This window comes from Sus scrofa, chromosome 2 (assembly GCF_054392235.1).
Source record: "Sus scrofa isolate SSC_HxYL_T2T_F1_AM1 chromosome 2, Sscrofa_HxYL_maternal_Yorkshire_Landrace_v2.0, whole genome shotgun sequence".
Classification (NCBI taxonomy): Eukaryota; Metazoa; Chordata; class Mammalia; order Artiodactyla; family Suidae; genus Sus; species Sus scrofa.
The window spans coordinates 119,897,145-119,921,388 of NC_139384.1; the positions used below are offsets into that span (position 1 = coordinate 119,897,145).

The 24,244-nt window shown below is 37.2% G+C and overlaps 1 protein-coding gene and 1 pseudogene across 2 annotated transcripts in view; one reads left to right on the forward strand and one right to left on the reverse strand.

Annotated features, from left to right (window-relative positions):
- Window positions 1-24,244, forward strand: part of MACIR (macrophage immunometabolism regulator) — a 790,687-nt gene that overhangs the window by 648,883 nt on the left and 117,560 nt on the right. The gene's annotated exons all lie outside the window — the stretch shown is intronic.
- The window catches only part of LOC146405663 (dematin-like), a 121,610-nt pseudogene continuing 109,645 nt past the window's right edge, over window positions 12,280-24,244 (reverse strand).

Sequence of the window (24,244 nt, forward strand, 5' to 3'; positions counted from 1 at the left end):
TCCATCAGCATAATTATCCCCTGAAATTGTCTGTCCATGCTGGTTTTCCAATGAAAATTAGGTATTTGTCAGGATAGGCTAGTTTATGCAAGAGTAGTAAATAGCCTCAAGTCTCAGGGATTTACCACTAATAATATTTTTCTCTAGCTCATGCCAGGTCTACTGCCAGTTCAGATGGTTCTCCAGAGGGGCTCTCCTCCCATGGCTGGCTCAGTATTCTAGATCGCTTTAACCTTTGGCATCTTTATGTCAATACATGCCTCCATGGTCACAATAGCAGAAAAACAGAGTTCTTAAGAATAGCTTATCAGCCCTCAAATGTTGTGACACATGTCACTGCTACCCACAATGCATCGCTATAACTAGTCACATAGGTTTGCTCTATCATAGGGCTATGAGGAGGTATACTCCTCCTATGCTTCCAAAAGGAGACGAAAATTAGACATGGCATAATCATTTACAGTCTCTGTCATACACAGGCAATTTTTGGAAGAAACATTCTCATATCCCTAAAGACAGAGGTTCTTAAACTTTGCAGCTTTAGGATCTCTCTAAAGTCTTATAAACCACTGAGGGCTGTAATAGCTATTTTTGATGTTGATTTTATCTATCAACATTTAAAATTAAAGCGAGAATTAAAAATATACTTATTAATTCATTTTAAGAGAAAAGTAATAAACCCATCATATGTTAACATAATATTTTAGTGGAAAAATAACATTTCCAAATAAAAAAATAGAGGAATGCCACTGTTTTGTATTTTTGGAAGTCTCTTTAGTATCTTTACTAAATAGAAGACAGCTACATTAATGTGTTTGCTTCTGCATTCAATTTGTTATCATATCACACTTTATGTAGTCTCAGGAAATGATTCATTGTATACCCATGAGAGAATAAAGGTAGTAAAGGCAAATAGCATTGTAGTACTATTACAAAAAAAGTTTGACCTCAGAGAACCCCTGAAAGGACACTTGGAGAAACACTGCCTTAAGCTGGCTAATGTGATTGCTCAACCGCGCTGTCAACTGTGTAAAAGTAAAATGCTTGCTGCCTACAGTGTATTCTATTTTTCTTTACTTTTGCTCTGAAAACTTTTATTAGGTCAACTCATTGTGCTTTGACGGAAAAGTATTCAGTGCCTCAATCGGGATAAACTTGCCTGCTGTTTTTTTCAGAAACAATCTGCGAAGAATGTTTCCATTTTCTTAAATAATAGTATTGTTTTCTTCTTCTGGTGTGCCTTTTCAACTTTCTCAGTGAATCCATCTGTCATTTTCTAATCAGCAGCTGGATAGGCACATTCGCTTTCACATCTTCTAAAATCCACTTCCTCTATCCATCAGGACCCTAAATTTCATAGTCTGAGGTGTCTTATCCTTAACAGACTCTCTCTTCCTACCTGTGGCATTTATTCTCTTGCCTTGCTTTTTGGATAGCTCTTTGATTTTAATCCTTTGTATCAGTAGGACTCATGGATTCTCTAAAACAGTATGAAGATACTTCTTCCCAGTTTCTTTCTATTAAAGTATACAAATCAGCAAATTCATTGAATGCCTACTACACACAAAAGACTCCTAATACATACAAAAGAAACTACATTTGTTCAGATAACTATAGTTTAAGCTATAGACTCTCAGTCATGATTTTAAAGTTATCAAAACAAACAATATATTGGAGTAGAAAATAAGATATAAAAATTAGAGGACAAAAATAAGAATGTTCTGAGTCCTTTCCCCTCTTTTGAAACTCAATTTCTGAATCTGTAAAATAGAACTAAAGAGAGAGGTCTCAGGGATCTGAAAATTCTTTTCTCAGTTGGTCAGGAAGTGTACCCAGTACCATGCCTTCTTGGGCCTTCAGAAAGCTTTGGATCACAGGTGTCCTGTGGTTAACCCCCTTGGGGATCTTGGGATCAAACCAGCATTCTTATGGATACTAGTCAGATTCATTAACCACTGAGCCATGACGGGAACTCCCATTCATACTTTTTAATATGTAAATAATATGCCCATTAAAATTATATTCTCCAACCTAAAATAATCTTACTACATTTAGGAAACAACAGTCTAGTTTATATGTTCACTTCCTTCTAATCCTAATAGTTTGATTCTGTGTCTGTGTGTGGGTGTGTGTGGGGGTGTTTTGCTAACAAAATAGAATAAATAATATGATTTGCTCTATATAAGTATGTCTAAGATGATCCTGTATGAAAACCTCTTATCCTCACAGCAATCCCAGCTTGTGAGAATATGTTGCCATACTTCTTTGCAAAACTATTTTAGATACTCTAGTACTGAGCTGCTTGTTTGCTCTCCATTTAGACCTGTGGTAAGGAAGGAAAATGAAGACTGTCTGTAAAGGTATTTGCGATCCAGTACAGAACAGTACATTTTCCCCTAGAAGTTTGAAAATTAGATACTGTGGGAAGAAAGAGCACACGTTAACTGTTTAGGGTGACAGTTTTTTTTTTTTTTCTGGCCCCCAAGTTAAATCTCAGAAGTAGACAGTGTTTCAGCTTTCATATCATTTTTTGGAACTATATCTTTCTGATATTCAGGAGCATGCTGGATATTGTCCAGAATGAATCCCATGTTCTGTGTTGACTTGTCTTAACTATGAAATATTCATTATTAGAATATTGATAACCTCATGAAATAAAATTTGGACTAAAATCTTCTTGGTTACCTTCTAAGACATATGTCTCATATTTCTATATAACATGCTTTAGAAATAGTATTAAAATGTAGTCTTAGTTCATAAATAAAATGATTTAAATTTTTTTGGATTTATTTAAACTTGTTCATTGATTTTTCACTATATAAGAATATATTTATTAAGCAACACACAATAAGCATTGAAGATGCTCATATTATATACTTTTCTTGCATTTAGATAATTATTAATTTAGGAAATGTAGAAGTTGTTGGAACTACTGAAGTGAAATATAGACTTTTACTTAGTGTTAAGCATTGTTTCATTAGTCATCACATTAAGTTGAAACCATTTGAATCTCCTTTTGGTGGTGTATTTTTGCTCAGAACAGGTGGTGCTTTATGAATGCAGATATCTGAAACTTCTGGAACATTACATGTTATTAGGGTATAATTTTATGATTGTCAGACTGAAACTATCAAATACAAATTTCTCTGAGGTATTCATGTAGTCAGGGATGATTTTCAGAATGTATATGCTAGTTTGAAGCATGTATTAAATAATTTCTGAGGTGATTCCTCTTCTTTTCATTGGGGCAGACCTGAACGACTATCTCCATTGTTATCCTCAATGGTGATTCACAAGATCTATAAATGTAAGCTTGATTTTGTGACTATAGAAAAAATAAATACATTATTGGTCCCACTGGCATTCAGGCTCCTGCTAGTAAGCAAATATATTTATAAACACTAGCACTTGAAGGGAACACTTGTTCCAGATTTTCAGTGTGTCCTCTGCTATCTAGATATTGGGACATTTTAGTAATGTATACATTTTCTTATATGTTAATGGGTATATTTGCATTAAAGCGTAGCACTTCTAATCATAAAAGCAGCAAGAACATCAACAGCACCACCAACAATAATATATTTTTTGTTTCCTTCAAAATCAACACTTAGAAATTTGGCTTGAGGAGTTCCCATCATGGTTCAGTGGAAACAAATCTGACTGGCATCCATGAGGATGCAGATTCTATCCCTGGCCTTGCCAGTGGGTTAAGGATCTGGCGTTGCAACCTGTGGTATAGGTTGCAGACACGACTTGAATCCTGCATTGCTGTGGTTATGGTGTAGGCCAGCGGTTACAACTCTGATTTGGCCCCTAGCCTGGGAGCTTCCATATGCTGTGGATGCAACCCCCCTCCAAAAAATTTGACTTTGGCTTGAGATGGATAGTTTTTATAGTTTGCGCAGTATCAATTTTTGTTTCTCAGTGCCCTGATTTTCTTTTGAACTCTGTCACTGTATGTAGTATGGAAGGTTGCATTAATCATATTGTCTCTTTTTTTTTAACTTACTGAACCAGAAGGTGTCCCCATGGCTCAATACTCAGGTACAATCAAGGCGTACATGTGAAACTTAAGTTTATCCAATTAGAGTCACTCTTCTAAAATTTTAAATCTCTAGTGGAATGAAGCAGGATAGAAGAGATAGCTAGAGCTCAATTATTCCAGCAGTTTTTCCCTTTCCCTTTTGCTTTCAGAAAAGCAGTTCCAGTGGGTTCTTGCTTTGATTCTAGTCCTGGTTTTTCTAGAATTGGAACACAATCTATTTAGTAACAGCCTGCTATCCTTCTAATAAATTTATTTTTATTTAAGGTATCTGGAATAGGTTTCTGTTGTTTGCAAACAAATAACTCTAATACACCGAAGTTAAGTTACATTGGTAAGTAACACCAGCAGCTTTAGCAAGGAAATTAATATGCCTTTTAAGCTGCTCATTGAGACCTTTGTTGGTGTCTGGAAGCTATCAATTAGCTGCCACCTTTTTTGACTCTTTTTTAAACTTTGAAAATCCTTTTGCTCTTGACCTTCAGAAATGAACAATTCTAATAAAATATTAAAAGATATGGACCTGATTTATTTTAGTAGCATGAAAATGAAAGGAGAAGGAGAGAGGTGGCTTTTTTTTTTTTTTTTTTGGCTTGACAATATCAATGTCTACTTTCCTCTAATTTTAATGCAGAAGCTGTCAGTGTACATTAGAGACAACTCAGTAAATCTTTACAGAGAGGAGACATTGAAAAATATTCCCCTGATTATCCATTTCCCTCTTGAGACCAGAACTACACTACACGTGATATACAATATGTCTCAACTAAAATGGAAAATAATAGCTAATTACCATTTTAGTCAAACTCACCTGGGACTTTATAAAAAAAGGTAGGCAAATATGGTCTGTTTCTCATTATCCAGGGAGATAAACTTCTGTTTGTGAATGATACATTTTCATCTGTCTTCTTCCCTTCTTTGTTACTCTTCTCTATTTTCATCTGTCTGTGTGTGTGTGTGTGTGTGTGTGTGTGTGTGTGTGTGTGTGTGTGTCTTATGGCCTGTTTGAACTTTTCTGTTGTTCATTTGACACACACACAAAGATTGCATGAGAGGGATTTGTAGCCCACAGTACTTTTGTAAAGAGTATATGGAAATCAATCCCTTCTATTGAAATCATGGCCATTTTACTCAAGTTTCCTGATATACATACTTATAAAAATAAGCTAGGGAGATTCCTTACCATTCCAGTGACTGTCACTATAGTGGAAGAGTTTGGGCTTGGTTACAGTGCAGCTGCTTGCTCTCTATATGACATTGAAAACTTATCACTCAACCTTTTCAGGACTTGTTCTTTATGTTGTATAATGAAATACTTGGATTAAGTGATATCTAAGGACAATTTGCCTTTAAAATGAGAACAGTAGATATTGTTCCAACTGATTGTCAACATATGCATTCCTAGGATCAGTTTCTTAAGCAGAAGGAAGTCAAATTCAAGTAATAAATCTACTTTTCTATGGAAAAAAGCCAACAATGAAAATTGGGTATAATTTGCTGTATTTCCCCTGTATTAGTTTTAAGGCTCTAATAGGGAGTCTCTTCATCATGCAGTGCAGTTTTTCCTTAAAATATGCCCTGAACAGGATGACTCACCTAGTTTTAAAATTAGATCTTACCAGCCAAAACGTGGTAGTTGAATCACATCCTCTGAATTTTAACTTGAAATTGAAGGCTTAGTGCTTGCTATTGCTTTTGAATAGTTTTCTGGCTCAGATATAGGACATTTATGTTCTGTGTATATGAGGAGAGTATTTTATAGCATAGAACACTGTATGCTTTATCTCAATTAAAAAAATGATTTTTCCATTTATCTCAGAATAAGTTATTTTGACAGAACATTTATTGAGTGCCGTGCATGGTAGTAGATGATGAGGGTATAAAACAAAATAATTCCTATACTATGCAGTAGTAAGTTATAATAGCCCACTTACTAAATATACCATCCAACTTTCATTCCCTTTTCTTCACTATATCTGTGCATTAAATTCAAGATAACTTTTAGTTCCTTGATTCTTCAGTTTTCAATTCTTTATCCTGACTTCATTTTCCTCTGCATTTAATCTTGAAACCATGAAACCTTCTTTTTGTCCCTCTTTCACCAGTAACCTCAATAGCTCTGTCTTCACATCTTTTTCTTGACCTGCATTTTGAGGTCCAGTTATGTGTTTCCTCTGTCCAGACAAGTGAATCACATAACTATGGGAGTATTGGAGAGAGCAGATTTACAGCTTCTAGCTTCACTTGGGTACTTAAATCTTCCTGGAAATCTTTTAAGCTTTTCATCAGTTCCTCGTCCATGCATTATTATTCTAAGCTCCCACAACTCTTCTCAAATTCCCTAAGCTACTCCTATTCTTTAACTCCCAGAAGTAGACTGTGCCTTGGAATTATTCGAGAAAACAGACTAGATTATACTAAGATTTTTCTAGTTTCTCAACCTTTCACCTGCAACATATGTGTATGTACTCTGCCTTTTTTTCTGTCTTCTCATAAGAAAGTCATTTTTTTTTCTTAAAAAAATCCATTCTGCTTTGCCATAGATCCCACATCATCTCCATTTCCTCAGGCACTTCAGTTCATCAAGTGTCATGGTTAAATGTCATAACATGATTGTTTCTTTCTAAACTGACTCCTTTAAACAAATTTCCATCTCTCCAACCTAACATAATTAATAAATCCAGAACTCAATCCTGTTTATTCTTTCAGGCATCATACCATATTATTCTGTCCATTAACAAGCAAACTTATTGAAAGAATACTCCTACTTCTTATTCATGCCTCTTATATGTAGCTTACTGTAATTAGAATCTCACACCTAGCAATGAATAGAATTACTTTTGCCAGAGTTGCCCAAAACTTCTAGTTGCAAAATTGAATGAGTAACTTATGGTTTTCTCATAGTAATTTCTCTCTCTCTCTTTTTTTTTTGCTTTTTAGGGCCACATATGTGGCATATGGAGGTTCCCAGGCGAGGGGTCAAATTGGGGCTGCAGCTGCTGGCCTACACCACAGCCACAGCAATGTGGGATCTGAGTTGCATCTATAGCCTAAACCACAGCTCACAGCAATGCCGGATACTTAACAGACAAGTGAGGACAGGGATCGAACCTGCATCCTTGTGGATACTAGTTGGGTTCATTATTGCTGAGCCACAAGGGGAACTCCTCATATAATTAATTTCTGAGTAATATTTGATAGTAGGATTGACTATTTTCTTCTCATTAAAAAGCTTTTCTCTCTTTGCTTCTTTGTTTTCCATGTACTTTTTTGAGCTATCATTCTTAGCCTCCTTTTCGTACCTTTATCCTCCACTATCCTTGATATTTCTGTTTTTTTTCATGATTTCATCTGAAGCCCTACCATTTTCTCAAAACTATATTGGATGACAAAGGTATGAATTTTGCCAAATGTTCTATCACCTTAACACTGCCATCAACTGCTTCTGTGGTCTCCCTGAATCAGAAAGGATAAGATATAAACTGTGTTTCTGAGAAGACCATGGCTTTACCAAAAAAATAGTATAAATTTGATGCCTCTACACTCCAGATTTGAAGCACAACTTTGGTCCCAGGCATCATGGTATACTTCCAACAGTTCTAAGACAGCTCATGTTGGCTTCTGAGTGGCACATCAACTTCAACTTGTACAAGACTGAATTCTTAATTTCTATGTCCTAAATCAGTTTTTTCATTTTGTCCCCTTAGTAAATGGCACTTCAGTTTGATTTGGTTTCATAAGCTAAGAATTGGGAGTCAATATGTATTTTTCTAGCCCTTCTCTTTCCAGCTTTTCACTAAATCCTATCACTTTCTAAATGCCTCTTCAGTGAATTCTGTTCTCCCCATACTCCAGATGCTATCATAGCTATCTTAGCTCTGTCTAGCATAATTCTCGACTATTATTATTTTAATAGTCTTATACCTAATGCTCATGCCTCTTATTTAGTGTCTTACAATTCTTAAATATCTGATCATATTCTTGTGTGAAATATTCAAATTGTTCTTCAGTACCTTCAGATAGAACTCAGATTAGCATTTGGATGTAAAAGCAAAGACCATCTTTTTGTCTTGTCCTATTTTACCCATATCATTCCTTACATGCCTGTTTGGAGTATACCATAATGCATGTTCTTTGAAATTCCTGTGGCTTTTTAAGAATTATTATAAATATAAACTCCCTTTGAAAGCTTTTTGATGGGCCTTGGCAATCCACTTTCAGCCACAATTGTTAAATTCCTTTATGCCTTTCCTCCTCTTTCTACTTTGTTCTTATCTTCCAGCAGACACTAATTATGCAGTATTAAAAATATATTTTAATAGTTAGGAAAATTTCTAGTTCATAAGAATGTGAAATCTTTGGGGACAAGGACTGTATCTTTTTCTGAGTGCCTAGTGCCTTCATGGTGCCTACCAGATATAGCTACTACAGAATAAAAGATTGATAAATAAGTTAATTCCAGTGGCTTCCAAAATTCAACAAGAGTACAGATCTATAAAGATACTTTACAAGTTTATAAGCTGAATGGAACTGTAAAGGTGAGTAGAATGGGTCGGTTGTAGACATGGAGCTCTAATGTTTAACTACTCTCTACCATAAACTTATAAATTACAGAGATCTTCTCTAATCTTACCATTAGAGAATATTTACCCATATCAAAATGATGTGAACAAGTTTGTTGATGACTAATGACTTCAGTGGAAAAAAATGTAACTTACAATGTAGGATAGTATAATTTCTTTGTCTGGACAGGTAGTCAAGTTTCCCACAGAAGGAGCTAGGAAGATATTTATTCTCAGTTTTCTTAGCTTAGAATGGTTTATTTGAGTTATCTCTTGAATCTACTTTCTGCTAATGATCACAAGTCATAAAAACTGTTCCACAAAACTCCTCCAGTCTGCAATATTGATTTTTCTGTCTACTAACTTTATTCTATCTCTTGATTGATCTTATTTGCCCTTTGGATTCAGTACAGTTTTCTTGCTACAAGCTTGAACAATAAATATCATGGTTCTAATTCCCAGTTACATAGCCTCAGGCTTCCTTTTGGAGTAACCCTTCCTTGGTTAATCCAGGCTTGTTTTTCCCACTATAGCTGTATACTATAAATATCTGGAGGGCTGAAAAAATACAGATTAGCAGTTTCCAAACCAGACCAATTAGAGAAATCCCTGGGTGGAGAGTTCAAGCACAAATATTTTTTAAAAGCCAGGGATGAGTATTATTGATAGGAGACCCTATGGCCTTACACAGTGACACTTTTGTATTCCAAAAGCGGAATAATGCCACCATCCTCTATTCTTTGGAATAGGGAATTGAGAAGAGTCTATAACTCAGTGTAGAGATATAGGTTTCGATCGAGGCAGTGTTCTACTAAAGGAATTCACAGGTAAGGTAGAGGAAAATAGATTTTAGAATGGTACAATAAACAATTCACAAAAATTACAAGATTACTGATTAAATTTAACTGTGTTCCAAGACAAACACAATTCCTAAAATCTCACCTAAACCTTTTGTTTTGGAAACAAAGCTTTCCAACATTACATAAACTTTAAATTTTTCTCCTAATTACATTGGGTAGTGGATACGTCAAAGATTTTTAGTTTTCGGAGATTCTATTACTTTTTTTTTCAACTCAAATTTTAAGTTCTATCTGGATGAACTTCAGTCTCATCATCATCATCATCATCATCATCATCATCACTATCATCATTATTTTGGTACCATACTGTTAAAAATCTATTATGAACATATATTCAATGGCTTCCAATAATGGCATTAGTACAACAAAATTTTGTTTCTAACATTGTTCTTTCTGGCCTGCTCTGAAAGCCGAAAACCTAAATCTCTGAACACATTGTTTTTATTTGCAGGACAAAAGTGAAATAAGTTTACTTTGAAATTAGAAATTGCTAATCCTATTTCCTAGAGTTGTTAACAGTGAGTCACTGTTTACAATTGGATTATCCACTGAACCAAGGGCTGCATGCGTACCATGTATGATGGAAATTGAAAATGCCTGTATGACTAGCTACCATTGATTTTATGTTACTGCACAATGTTAAATGTGCCATCCCTTTAACACTACACTCTATAGCTTTATTAAAGTGCATTCTCATGATTAGAAGCACATGAAAAAATCACTTGGTGAGGAGAAAATTAAAAATATAATTATTAATGAGACTCATTTACCCTTTGGCTGCCTCAATAATGTTAATTATTTTTTTCAGGTAAAGCATTTTATAAAAGTGTGCAGGTGTTATCAAAGTCATGTTGTGCTGGAAAATACTTTTTTTAATGTTGTTTCCATCACTAGATAACTTATGAGCATGATCTGATCTCTTGGTCCTAATGTTAGGATGCAAATGCTGTCCTCAGTGCCCTTTATACAACAGTCTTAATCAGGGTACTACAGAGAAACAGAATATATATTTGTGCCTGTGTATGTGTGTGCATACACGTAGTGGCACGGTACAATAAAATATTTATTTCCAACAATTTTCCTTATCTATCTATCTATCTAGAAAGATACTTATTATAAACAGTTAAGGAATGGGCTCACCATGTGGACGCTAACAAGTCCCAAGATCTGTTGGGTGATTCAGCAAGCTTAAGACCCCAGAGAGCTGGTAGTATGCAGTTCCAGTCCAAAGACCAGCAGGCTCAAGTCTGAAGGCAGTAAAAAAGAGCTACCTTCATGTTTTTGCCTTATCTTGGAATCATTTGTACATGGATTCTCTCTCTCTCCCTCTCTGTTGTCTCACACACACACACACACACACACACACATGTTTCAAATCTACTTTTCAGTGACTCTTTTACTTTTAATATTGACAATAATAGACTGTTATGTAATGATTATATATGTATATATATATATATGGGATACAACCTTTAATCCTAAGCACAGTCCCTCTCCCCAGCATTATCATATGCATTATCATGGGCAACAAACCTAGACCCAGAAAGAGACAGATAAATTTATCTATCTATCTATCTATCTATCTATCTATCTATCTATCTATCTATCTATGTATCATCTATCATTAGAGAGGAAAAGCTGGGAGTGTGATTAAGATAGGGCAGAGAGTTAGGTGAGAAATGAAGTGTGAGATGGTAGTGCCCAATAAATTACGTTCTTTAGGGTTGGGTATGCGCAGAACCTGCTGTCCAGGACACTTAAAAATGCTCCTGTACCCTGGCCTTTTGATCTTATCCAAGGGTTTGAAGGCCTGGGTTCTGCCCAGGATTTGGACTGGTACTAGAAGGTAGAGTATCAGCTGACTTTCCCTGGAGGCTGATTGGGGGCAGGGGTTTTGTTTTGGTGACATTTTCACTCTAAGGTAACATTTCAGGGGAAGCCACAGGTTTGAAGCAAGCATCTTTGAAACTTGGGAGTTACAAGTAGAGGACAAGGTGAGCTAGAGGACAGAGCAGCCTTCCTGTTGGAGAACTCCCTGAGCTGGAGCCTACTCTTGCTAGAGGCAAAGAAGCTGGAGGTTCAGGTGATGGGAAAACTTTTTATAGTGAGGTGAGGAGCAGTGCTTGGGTGCACGCAGGTCCTGGAGCTTTCCTTTCATGCTTGGCTGCTTCCCACCTTCACCCTCATCCTACCAGAGCTGAGGCTTCTACCCATCCATTTTTCAAGACAGCTGAGAAGACCATGTGCCATATGCATTTTTCCTTAATCTCTTCTGGGAAATTTCACGTGGGGGTAGAGGCAGAGAGAGGTCCCAAACATTAACTCTGTATGCTTGAATCCATATTTGGTTTTCCCTGTGCACTGAGGACCAGGGATGAGAGAAGTAGCACTGACCTCTCATTATGGGGAAGAAAGTCTATGCTCCACAACCCCAGAACTGTAGAAGTCTTGGCTTCCCATACATCTGGGGAAGAGAGCCACCTCCACACCCACCCCAACTTTCTGGTCCCCTAAGGAGATGATAACCCCAATCCAATCCCACCAGCAGAAGAGCTTACTTTAAGGTCAAGTTAACTCTATCTCTAGAGCCCTGAAGCAGCAAAGCTAGGAGTGAGTTGTGGAGAGGGTGAGGGCAATCAGAAGAGAGACACCGCTTTTGAGTTTGTTCTACTTCCCCAAAGCCCATTTGATAAACTCTTGGGGAGACATGGAAAATAATTTTGTGAAGTCCTGGGCTGATAAATGCTTTTCAAGTCTGGAAGATACCTCGTTTGCCCCTTACTGGTCATTACCACTGTTTCATAGGGACACATCTTCAGGTCTGGGCTTCCATCCCCAATCTCCATGGACTGAAGTCTGTAGATCTCAGAGTGATCCTGCTGTAGGAAAAGAGAGAACCCTTAGACCTTCCATGGTACAAGGAATTTTGAAAGAGTCTCTGGTCCAGTAGAGACCAGGTTCCCTCTGGATAGGCAATGATGTTTCCATCTCTTCTTTCAAAACCGTATTTCCCAAGTTGGACATCACCTGACTGAATTTTTCTCTCTGATACTTCCTTGTGAACCTCCATTTCTTCTCTGGAGTCTGCCTTCTGCTTTCTACATTCTGTATCTGTAATGAAGAGTCATAGGAGGCAGATCAGTAGTCATTTTCAATCTTGGCCGCCTGGTGGTCAGGCAGCTGAGCTACAGGGAACTTGGATGACTCAGTGATGAGGTCCTCAGTGAAAGACTTGCTCTGAGGGCTGCCTCCCATGAACTTTCTCTGCTTATAGATCAGTGACTTCTTATAGATATTGGAATCTGGTCAGGTAGCCTTGGGATGATGTCAAGTTACAGGCTGATTCTTGGAAATGAAATTTGAGAGATGGTTCCAGGGATTCAGCTCTTTATCCACACCTCCAGGGTGATGGAGGTGAGGGTTGGGAGTTGTATATTTGAGTGACAGAAAGCTCCTGGTTTCTGGGAAACTTTACATGTTCCAGGAGGGAATGGGTAAATTGGGGCTTGTAGATTGTGAAATAAGGCCTTTCCATGTTCAAGATGGCCTTGTCCATGGGGATGGCAGGCAAGTCCTTGTGCCCAGCACCTGATTGTCCATTGAGTTTCTGTGCTAGCTCTATTTTTCCAACTGTCATTAAAATAAAGCCTAAATACAAAATTTCATATATTCATTTGCGTACCGTGTAAAATATGCCAAGTTCTCATCAGCTTTTTGAGAGAAATTTAAATTTGTGGAAATTATTTTCTATTTATTCACTCATTCATTCATTCATTCATTCATTTATCTTAGAATATAGTTGATTTACAGTGTTGTGTCAGTTTCTGCTGTACAGCATAGTGACCCAGCAATACACACATATACATTCTTTTTCTCATACTGTCTTCCATCATGTTCTATCCCAAGAAATTGGATATAGTTCCCTGTGCTGTACAGTGGGACCTTATTGCTTATCCATTCTAAATGTAATAGTTTGTATCATAAACCCCAATGTCCTATCCATCCCGCCTACTCCCCACTCCCTCTTGGCAACCACAAGTCTCTTCTCCAAGTCCCTGAGTCTGTTTCCTTTTTGTTGATAGCTTTAAATGTGCCATATTTTATATTATTTTTTTTGTCTTTTTTCTTTTTAGGGCCACACCAGTGGCATATGGAGGTTTCTAGGCTAGGGGTCACATCAGAGCTACAGCTTCTGGCCTATGCCAGAGCCACAGCAGTGCCAGATCCAAGCCGAATCTGCAACCTACACCACAGCTCATGGCAACACCGGATCCTCAACCCACTGAGTGGGACCAGGGATCGAACTCACAACCTCATGGTTCCTAGTCAGATTCATTTCTGCTGTGCCATGATGGAAACTCCTTATATATGCCATATTTTAATTCCAGATACCAATGATATCATATGGCTCTTGCCATTTTCTTTTTGACTTAATTCACTTAGTATGAGAATCTCTAATTCCATCCATGTTGCTGCAAATAGCATTATTTCATTCTTTTTTATGGCTGAGTAGTATTCCATTGTATATATGTGCCACATCTTTTTAATGCATTCATTTGTTAATGATGAAACAATTTAGGTTGTTTCCATTTCTTGGCTGTTGTGAATAGGGCTGCAATGAATATATGAGTGCAGGTATCTTTTTTTTTTTTTTTTTTTTTTTGTCTTTTTGTCTTTTGTCTTTCGCTGTTGTTGTTGCTATCTCTTGGGCCGCTTCCGCGGCATATGGAGGTTCCCAGGCTAGGGGTCGAATCGGAGCTGTAGCCACCGGCCTACGCCAGAGCCACAGCAACGCGGGATCCGAGCCGCGTCTGCAACCTACACCACAGCTCACGGCAACGCCGGAACGTTAACCCACTGAGCAAGGGCAGGGACCGAACCCGCGACCTCATGGTTCCTAGTCGGATTCGTTAACCACTGCGCCACGATGGGAACTCCCGCATGTATCTTTTTGAATGAAAGTTTTGTCTGCATAGATGCCCAGGAGTGGGATTTCTGGATCATGTGGTAGGTCTATATAGTTTCCCAAGGAATCTCCATAGTGTTATACATAGTTGTGCCAATTTACATTCCCACGAACAGTGTAGGAGAATTCCCTTTTCTCCGTACCCTTTCCAGCATTTGTTATTTGTAGACTTGCAAATGGTGGCCATTCTGACCAATGTGAGGTGGTACCTCATTGTAGTTTTGATTTGCATTTATCTAATAATTGGTGATGTTGGGCATTTTTTCATGTGTCTATTTAGGTCTTCTGCTCATTTTTTGATTGGGCTGTTTGTTTTTTGTTGTTGTTGAGTGGTATGTTGTTCCTATATTTTTGGAGATTAGGTCCTTGTCAGTTGCATCATTTGAAAAGATTTTTCTCCCACTCTCTAGGTTTTCTTTTTCTTTTTAAAATGGTTTCCTTTGCGTACAAAGGCTGTTGAGTCTAATTGGTCCAATGGGTTTATTTTTGTTCTTATTTTCATTATTTTAGGAGGTGGATCAAACAAGATGTTGCTATGATTTGTGTTAAATAGCATTTTGCCTGTGTTTTCATCTAGGAGTTTTATATAGTATCTGGCCTCACATTTATGTCATTAATCCATTTGAGTTTGTGTGTGGTGTTAGAGAATGTTCTAATATCATTCTTTTACATGTAGCTGTTCAGTTTTCCCAGCGCCACTTATTGAATAGACTGTCTTTCCTCTACTGTATATTCTTACCTCCTTTGTCATAGATCACTGAGCATAGGTGCTTGGGTTTATTTCTGGGCTTTCTACCTTCGTCAACTGATTCATATGTCTATTTCTGTGCCTGTACCATACTCTTTTGAATACTGTAGCATTGCAGTGTAATTTGAAGTCAGGGACCTTGATTCCTCCAGTTCTGTTTTTCTTTTTCAATATTGCTTTGGCTATTTGGGGTCTATTGTGTTTCCATACAAATTTTAAAATATTTTGTTCTAGTTCTGTAAGAATGTCATTGGTAATTTGACAGGGATTGCATTGAATCTGTAGACTGCCTTGGGTAATATAGTCATTTTGACAGTGTTGATTCTTCTAATCTAAGAGAATGGTATATCTTTCCATCTGTTTGTGTAATATTTGATTTCTTTCATTCAGCCTCTTGTTTTCAGAGTACAGGTCTTTTGTCTCTTTAGGTAGGTTTATTCCTAGGTATTTATTCTTTTTGATATGATGGTTTCTCTAATTTCTCTTTCTGATCTTTCACTATTAGTATATATAGAAATATAATTGATTTCTGTGCATTAATTTTTGTATCCTGTAACTTTCCCAAATTCATTGATGAACTCTAACAGTTTTCTGGTAATTTCTTTTGGATTTTCTAAATATAGTATCATGTCAGAGGCAAACAGTGATAGTTTTACTTCTTCTCCAATTTGGATTCCTTTTATTTCTTTTTATTCTCTGATTGCCATGGCTAGGATTTCCAAAAATCTGATGAATAATGGTGGTCAAAGTGGACATCCTTATCTTGTTCCTGATCTTAGCAGAACTGCTTTCAGTTTTTCACCATTGAGAATGATATTAGCTGTGGGATTTTCATATATGGCTTTTATATGTTGAGGTAGGTTCCCTCTATGCCCACTTTCTGGAGAGTTGTTATTTTTTTTTTTAATCAGAAATGGGTGTTGATGTGTCTTTTTGAATGAAAGTTTGGTCTGGATAGATGCCCAGGAGTGGGATTGCTGGATCATATGATATTTCTATATTTAGTTTTCTGAGGTAACTCCATATTTCCATAGTGGTTGTACCACTTTAATTCCCACCAACAGGGTAGGAGGGTCCCCTTTTCTCCACCCTCTTTAGCATTTGTTATTTGTAGACTTATTAATTATAGCCATCTGACCAGTGTCAGGTGGTACCTCCCTGGGATAAATCCTGCTTCATCATGGTGTATGATCCTTTGAATATATAGTTGGTTTTGGTTTGATAATATTGTGTTGAGTATTTTTGCATCTATGTTCATTAGTGATATTGGCCTGTAATTTTCTCTTTTTTTTTGTGATTTCTTTGTCTTATTTTGGTATAGGGTGATGAAGTCCTGCTAGAATGAGTTTGGGGGTGTCCTTCCTCTGCAATTTTTTGGAAGAGTTTCAGAAGAATAGGTGTTAATTCTCCTCTGAATGTTTGGTAGAATTTACCTGTTAAGCCATTAGGGCCTGGTCTTTTGTTTTTTGGAATTTTTAAGATCACATTTTCAATTTCAGTACTTGTGATTGGTCTATTCATATTTTCTTTTTCTTCCTGGTTCAGTCTTGGTAGGTTGTACCTTAGTAAGAATCTGTCCATTTCTTCTAGGTTGTCCATTTTATTGGCATATAGTTGCTTACAAACAGTCTTTTACAATCCTTTGTATTTCCGTGGTGTCAGTTGTAATTTCTTTTTCATTTCTAATTTTATTGATTTGAAACCTGTCCCTCTTTTTTCTTTCTTTCTTTTTTTTTTCTTTTTGGCTTTTTTTGCCATTTCTAGGGCCGCTCCTGCAGCATATGGAGGTTCCCAGGCTAGGGGTCGAATCGGAGCTGTAGCCACCGGCCTACGCCAGAGCCACAGCAACGCGGGATCCGAGCCGCATCTGTAACCTACACCACAGCTCACGGCAATGCTGGATCGTTCAACCCACTGAGCAAGGGCAGGGACCGAACCTGCAACCTCATGGTTCCTAGTCAGATTCGTTAACCACTGCGCCACGACGGGAACTCCGTATCCCTCTTTTTTTCTTGATGAGTCTGGCTAAAGATTTGTCACTTTTATTCATCTTTTCAAAGAACAAACTTTTGGTTTTATTGGTCTTCTCTTGTTGTATTTGTCTCTATTTCATTTATTTGTGCTCTGATCTCTATGATTTCTTTCCTTCTGCTAATTTGGGCTTTGTCTGTTCTTCCTTCCCTGGATGTTTTAGGTGTAAGATTAGGTTGTTTATTTGAGCTTTTTCTTATTTCCTGATTTATAATGACATTGCTATCAACTTCCCTCTCAGAACTGCTTTTGCTGTGTCCCATAGGTTTTGGATTGTTATATCTTTGTTTTCATTTGTTTAGTATCTTTTGATTTCCTCTTTGATTTCTTCTCAGGAAGAAGCTTCCAGCAGTTTGTGTTATTTTGCTATTGTTTTTCTTAGTCTCTTAGCATTGTGGTCAGAGAAAATGCTTGAAATAATTTCAATTTTTTAAAAATTTGCAAAGGCATGATCTGTGGCCAAGATGTGATCTATCCTAGAGAATGTTTCATGTGCACTTGAGAAGAATGTATATTCTGCTGCTTTGGGATTGAATGTTCTATAAGTTTCAGTTAAGTCTGCTTCCTCTAGAGTGTCATTTAAGGTCTGTGTTTCTTTGTTGATTTTCTGTCTGGATGATCTGTCCACTGAGGTATGTTGGGTGTTAAAGTCTCCCGCTATTATTGTGTACTGTTGATTTCTCCTTTAATGGCTGTTAGCAGTTGCATTATATATTGTGGTGCTCCTGTGTTGGGTGCATATATATTTACAATTGTTACATCTTCTTGAATTGATCCTCTGATCATTATGTAGTGTCCTTCGTTGTATCTTGTGACCTTTATTTTAAATTCTTTTTTTTTTTTTCTGATATGAGTTTTGCTACTCCTGCTTTCCTTTGATTTCCATTTGCATGTAAAACCTTCTTCTATCTTCTCACTTTCACTTTGTATGTGTCCTTAAGTCTAAAGTGGGTTTCCTGTAAACAGTATATATGGGTCTTGTTTTGTATCCATTCAGCTAGTCTATATCTTTTGTTTGGAGCATTTAATCCATTTACATTCAATGTGATTATGGGTAAGTATGCACTTCTTGCCATTAATTGTTTTGTATTGTTATTTTGGGTGTTTTTTCTTCCCTTCCTCTTTTGTTGTCTTCTCTTGTTATTTGCTGACTGTATTTAGTATTGCATTTGGATTGCTTTTTCTTTCTTCTGTGGGTGTCCATTATAGTTTATTTTTGGTTTGTGGTTCCCATTAGATTTTGAGATAAACATCTATATGTGTACAAAATTGTTTTTGGTTGCTGGTCTCTTAATTTCAAATGCATTTTCAATGTTCTGCATTTGTCCTTTCATATCATGCTTGCTAGTTTTGATATCATATTTGTCAATGATTTCCTACTTTTGTATTATCTTTGCCTTTACTAGTAAACTTTCTCATTTGTAATTTTCTTATTTCTAATTGTGGCTTTTTCTTTTCTGCCGAGAGAAGTTCCTTTAGTTGTTGTGGAGCTGCTTTGGAGGTGCTGAGTTCTCTTAGCTTTTGCTTGTCTTACAAGCTTTTGATCTTTCCATCAAACCTGAATGAGAGCCTTTGTTCTAGATTCATCCCCTTTATTACCTTAAAAATATCTTGCCACTCCCTTCTACCTTGCAGAGTTTCTGCTGAAAAAAATTCAGCTCTTGTCCTTTGGGGATGCTCTTATATGTTATTTGTTGCTTTTTTTTTGTGGTGTTTAATGTTTTCTTTTATGTATTTAATTTTTATCAGTTTGATTAGTATTTGTCTCACTGTGTTTCTCCTTGGATTTATCCTGTATGTGATTCTCTGTGCTTCCTCAACTTGGGTGAGTGTTTCATTTCCCAGATTATGGAAGTTTTTGACTAATCTCTTTAGATATTTCCTCTGGCCCTTTCTCTCTCTTCTCCTTCTGGAACCCCTGTGATGTGAATGTTTTATGTTTAATGTTGTCCCAGAGGACTTTCAGACTCTCCTCAGTTCTTTTTATTCTTTTTTCTTTTTTTCTGTGTTAGTGATTTCCGCCACTCAGTCTTCCACTTCACTAATTCATTATTCTGCCTCCATTATCCTGATATTGATTCCTTCTAGTATATTTTTCATTCCAGATATTGTGCTATTCATCTTACTTTGTGCTTTTTAGATCCTCTAGCTCTTTGTTAAACATTTCTTATAACTTCTCAATCAGTGTCTCCATTCTTTTTCCAATACCTTGTATCATCTTTACTGTCATCACTTTGACAGTTGTCTTATATTGTCTAACTTACTATGTTTATCATCCCCTTGACAGCAGGTATACTGATGCAACAGCAGGTGCCAAGTACTGGAGTTCTCAGGGGTGGTAGCAGCTCACATGTACCCAGAGTGTGTGATGGGACCAGCAGCATCACACTACCTCTCCTGGAGCCAGGTGGCTGCTGGAGATGGGGTCCATGAAGGAGATCACACTTGTTCATGGGATAGCTTTTGTAGAGGGTGGGGTGCCAAAGTGGCTTCAGCAATCCTAAACTCTACCAGGCACCTCTCATGACCCTTTCTTATATCTGGCATCATTAGCAGCTGCTCCTGAATTCCCTCCCTTTGCCAGGGAGGCTCTCGGGACTATTTTCTCTGTAGCTGCAGCAGCAGGCATTGTTCTGTAGTCACTCCCTTTGTTTAGCCATGCTAGGGAGCACTCTGTAGCCCCAAGGGTGGGGGCTGCTCACTAACTGTTGCTAAAAGGCTCTATAGCTGTGGGACTTGTGCAGTTCCTGTGGTCCCTTTCCCTGCTGGCCTGCTGGCAGGAGTGCTCTCTATAGCAGCCACAGAGCTTATGCTATTTCCGTGATCACTCCACTTACCCACCAGAACATTTATGGCTCCCACAACCAGCCATGAAAAGTATGTTGGCAGGTCTCTCATAACCCTTTGTCCAGCCTGCAATGTTCACTGCTCTCATAGTCCCCTGCTGGGCCACTGGCAGGTGCCATGGAGCTTGTGCTATTCCTGCAGTCACTCTGCCTGTTTTATAGCCCTTTGGGCAGGGGCTGCTTGGTAGTAGATGATCTAGGTGGCTTCCAGAGCTGGAAGAGTCAGTGTCTTGCAATCTGAAAGCAGGTGTGGGGAACAAGGCTCTAGTGATAGATCCCACCTCTTCCCTTCATCACTCCCAAAAGACGATAACTAGTTTCCAAAACTGACTGGGTTTTCTGAGCTTATGCCCTCGTATATGTTTGCCATAGACTCCAGTTTCTCCAGGCTGTTTCTACCCAACCAACCCAAGTTTCTTTTTCCCATGTAGAAATCCCAGGTCTCTCTCTGAGTCTGATCTCCAAAGTTGGAGTTTCAGTTCCTGACCAGTATATGGTTGGGGAGTGTAGGGGAACAGTACTGACCATTTGTGGAGGATTGTTTCTGTTTTAAATGCTTCACATCAGTTGCTGTGTTTTCCTCCAATACTCTAAAGTTCCTTCTCTGTCCCAGCTGATTTCCTTGCTGGGTGGGGGTACTTTCCAGGGTGTAGGAGCTTTTCCTCTTTCCTGATCCCTGCTAGAAGTGTAGGTACTGTCCCGCTTCCTTTCATATCTTCTGTCTTTCTTCTTTCTTTTGTCTTACCTGGTTTGGCAAAGTTTTTCTTATTCTATCAGAATCCTGAGGTCTTTTGTCAGCATTCAATAAATTTTCTGTGTGAATAGTTCCACATGTAGGTGAATTCTGAATGTATTTGTGGAAGTAGGTGAGATTCATATCTTACTACTCTGCCATATTCTCTCCTGTCTGTGGAAATTATTTTTAAGGGATTATAATACCAGCCACAACTTGATAAGTTTAAAGTAACTTTTTTTTTTGTCTTTTTGTTTTAGGGCTGCACCCGTGGCACATGGAGGGTCCCAGGCTGGGGATACAATTGGAACCGTGGCCACCAGCCTATGCCAGAACCATAGCAACTTGGGATCCAAACTGCATCTGTGACCTAAACCGCAGCTCACAACAATGCTGGATCCCCAACCCACTAGGCGAGGCCAGGGATTGAACCTGCATCCTCATGGATGCTAGCTGGGTTCACTAACTGCTGAGCAACAATGGGAACTCATAAAGTAACTAGTTTTAACTAAGTGTTTAATTTTATAAATGCCTTTAAAAATAGGCTCTCTGTGGGGTTTTGTGAACTAGATACTACATAGTAAGAACAATGCTTGGTAAATTTGATTATATGATTTTAACATTACTATATTAGTAATTTAGGCCTAACTAGATGAATACCTATGTATTAATAAATAAATTTAACACAATATATAATATTAATATAATTTTGTGAGGAAGAAAACATACACTAAAATTAAAACCTTTTTATCTTTTTCTTTTTTGTCTTTTTTAGGGGCATACCCATGGCATATGGAAGTTCCCAGACCAGGGAATTGAATCTGAGCCACAGCTGCAGCAGTGCTGGATCCTTTAACCCCCTGTGTCAGTCCAGGAAACAAATCCGGGCCTCTGCAGCAACCCAAGCTACTGCAGCCATATTCTTAACCCACTATGCCACAGTGGAATCTCCTAAAATTAAACTTTTAAAGGATGGTATATAAACATGAATAGACATAGATGTATGATAATTTTCCCCACAATTCAGTTGATAATCTTGACCAATCCTTAGTGTTTATACTCCATTGACTCAAATCTGTAAATCAACATCAGCATTGACTATTTAGATGAATCAGTGATTTCATATTTTTAAAATAATTTTTTCATTGATCTCTGAGATGAAGTTGTTTATTTTATTATCTCCCCTCTACAGTTTCCAATTATATGAATACTTTTTTTTAAGTCGTGTCATAGTGGTAGTAGAGCAAACAGTGAATCATGAAATCAAGAGAAAAACAGCTGAAGGACCAATACAAGCAGAATTAGGTCTAATTAGTGGTATTCAAAAAGGTTAAACATAGATGTACTTTTCTAGGAAAGCTATAGATAACAGAAGCAAAACATAGATAGGTGAACTGGCGCAGAGATGCTTTGCAGGCTGCTGACTCAGTATTGCCTTACTTCCCAGTTATTTAGAATAAATTTAAGGACAAACAGGGCCTCCTTCAGTTTTTACTTATGAAGACAAAGGGGAAACTTTCTGTTTTAAGTGGGATGTGGCTTATAGAAGCATCTTATTAAAATGACATTCTCCCTGTGGGCATATATATTAAGAAACAGTTCACCCAGCCTAAAATCAATTTCTTCTGCCTATGGCGAAGAAAGCCTGAGTTAAACATAATTCTCAGAGGTAGTTAGCATTCCATTGAAGGTTACTGCTTCCATCCAAGAGAGGAGTTACCCAATTTAATCAATTCTCTAATTCTCTGAGTGTTAAACCTTAGGTAGTAAACAACTTAGATTATAAACAGTGCAATTATTAAGTTTAACAATTAAGACACTGTTTTAACTAGATAATTCACAGAGTAATCAATGGTTAGCCAGAGAATTCTGATTGTTTAATAGTTGCTTGAACTTTTATTCAGAAGTAAACATAAAACACATTTGAATATGAAGTTATTTTCATGATTTTAGAACTTCCCCTGCTCATATATTCTGTACATTGCAGTCAGTTTTCTTCTGAAGGAAAAACTTAGGTCTCTCTCCTGCTTAAAATACTCATTTGTTCTTTTGTATTTTCTTGGTAGAATTCAAACATCTTTACATGGCATAGTGAGCCCTTGATCTAACCCCTCTTTACCTCTCTAGTCTCATCTTTTATCTCTGAACCTCTCTCTATCTCCTTTCCCTTTCTTCCGCTTAAATTCTGTAGTCTAGTTATTCTGAATTTCTTGAGTTCTTGAAATATATAATTTCTGACTTCTGAGAATTAAAATAGATATTGCCTCTCTTGGGGACATTATTCTCTTGTTTTGGGCTAAATCATTTACATTTCCACATAGATACAAGTTCCACTGGACATTTTCCCCTGACTCATCAGGACTGGATTAATATTCTTTCTGCATAATCCCATAATGTTCTGTCATTGGACTCTCCATGCTAATCTTGCTGGTTTATTTAATGCCATGTCTGTTTTCCATGCTGAACTTTCTGGCTTATTTAATACTTTGGCTATTTTTCACAGTGTTGTATTCTTAGAGGCTAGGTGCTAAATAGGTAGTTGCTCAGAAAATGTTTATTGCATAATTAAATTTAGTTAATGTAAACCTGTTTCTCAATTTCTTAGTTATTACATAAGTAATTCTCAACACCCCTAGAAATCTAATCCACGTCCATCAGAAGCAATGGTTTACTTTGTAGTCATTTTTATGGCAAATGAGAGGCAGCCAAAAATTTCCATTGTTTAAACTGTGTGTTGGGGGCTGTATTTAGTTGGAAAACTCCCAAGTTAACTGTATTATGTTCCCTTGCTGCAATGATGCTTCTGGATTAAATTCAGTTATTTAAGCATGGATATTCGGGTTCTTCCTAAATTAGCTATAATTTTAATACAGTTTGAAAATCCTTACACCAAAACCTTGGGAGGAAAACAAAAGACCTTATCTTTAGAATATTTAAAAAAAAAAAAAAAGAGAGAGAGAGAGAGAAGGAGAAAATGGCTAACCAATTACTTGGCCTTCATTTCCCCAACTTTTAATAGTATCATTTCTCACCTGGGATTCTTTTACTTACCATTATTGTGAAATTTGAGGGTACTAAGTGTGCATGGCTCCTTTAAGAGTGTGGCTTACCTGTACTATACCCCTGCTAAAATTTCTGTTTAATTAGTATATGTAGGTATTTGTTAAATCCCAAGGTTCACCCACATACCATGAATTTTAAACTATAGGTGGAAATCTTATTGCTAAGCAGCTACTGTCTGTTCTAGCTATAGTCCATTAAAAGATTCGCCGATGTATTTATATTTAGAAAAAGAAATAAATTGTGGGTATTATTAAGATGTTTCAAAGTTAACAAAAAGCAGTGGGTTTTAGAATCAACAAATAGTAGCTTTTAGAGACTACATAGGAGGGAGCTTCAGATTTATCTTAAATCAATTTTCATCCTAGACAGGATTTCCTAAAGTATTCAGGGAAG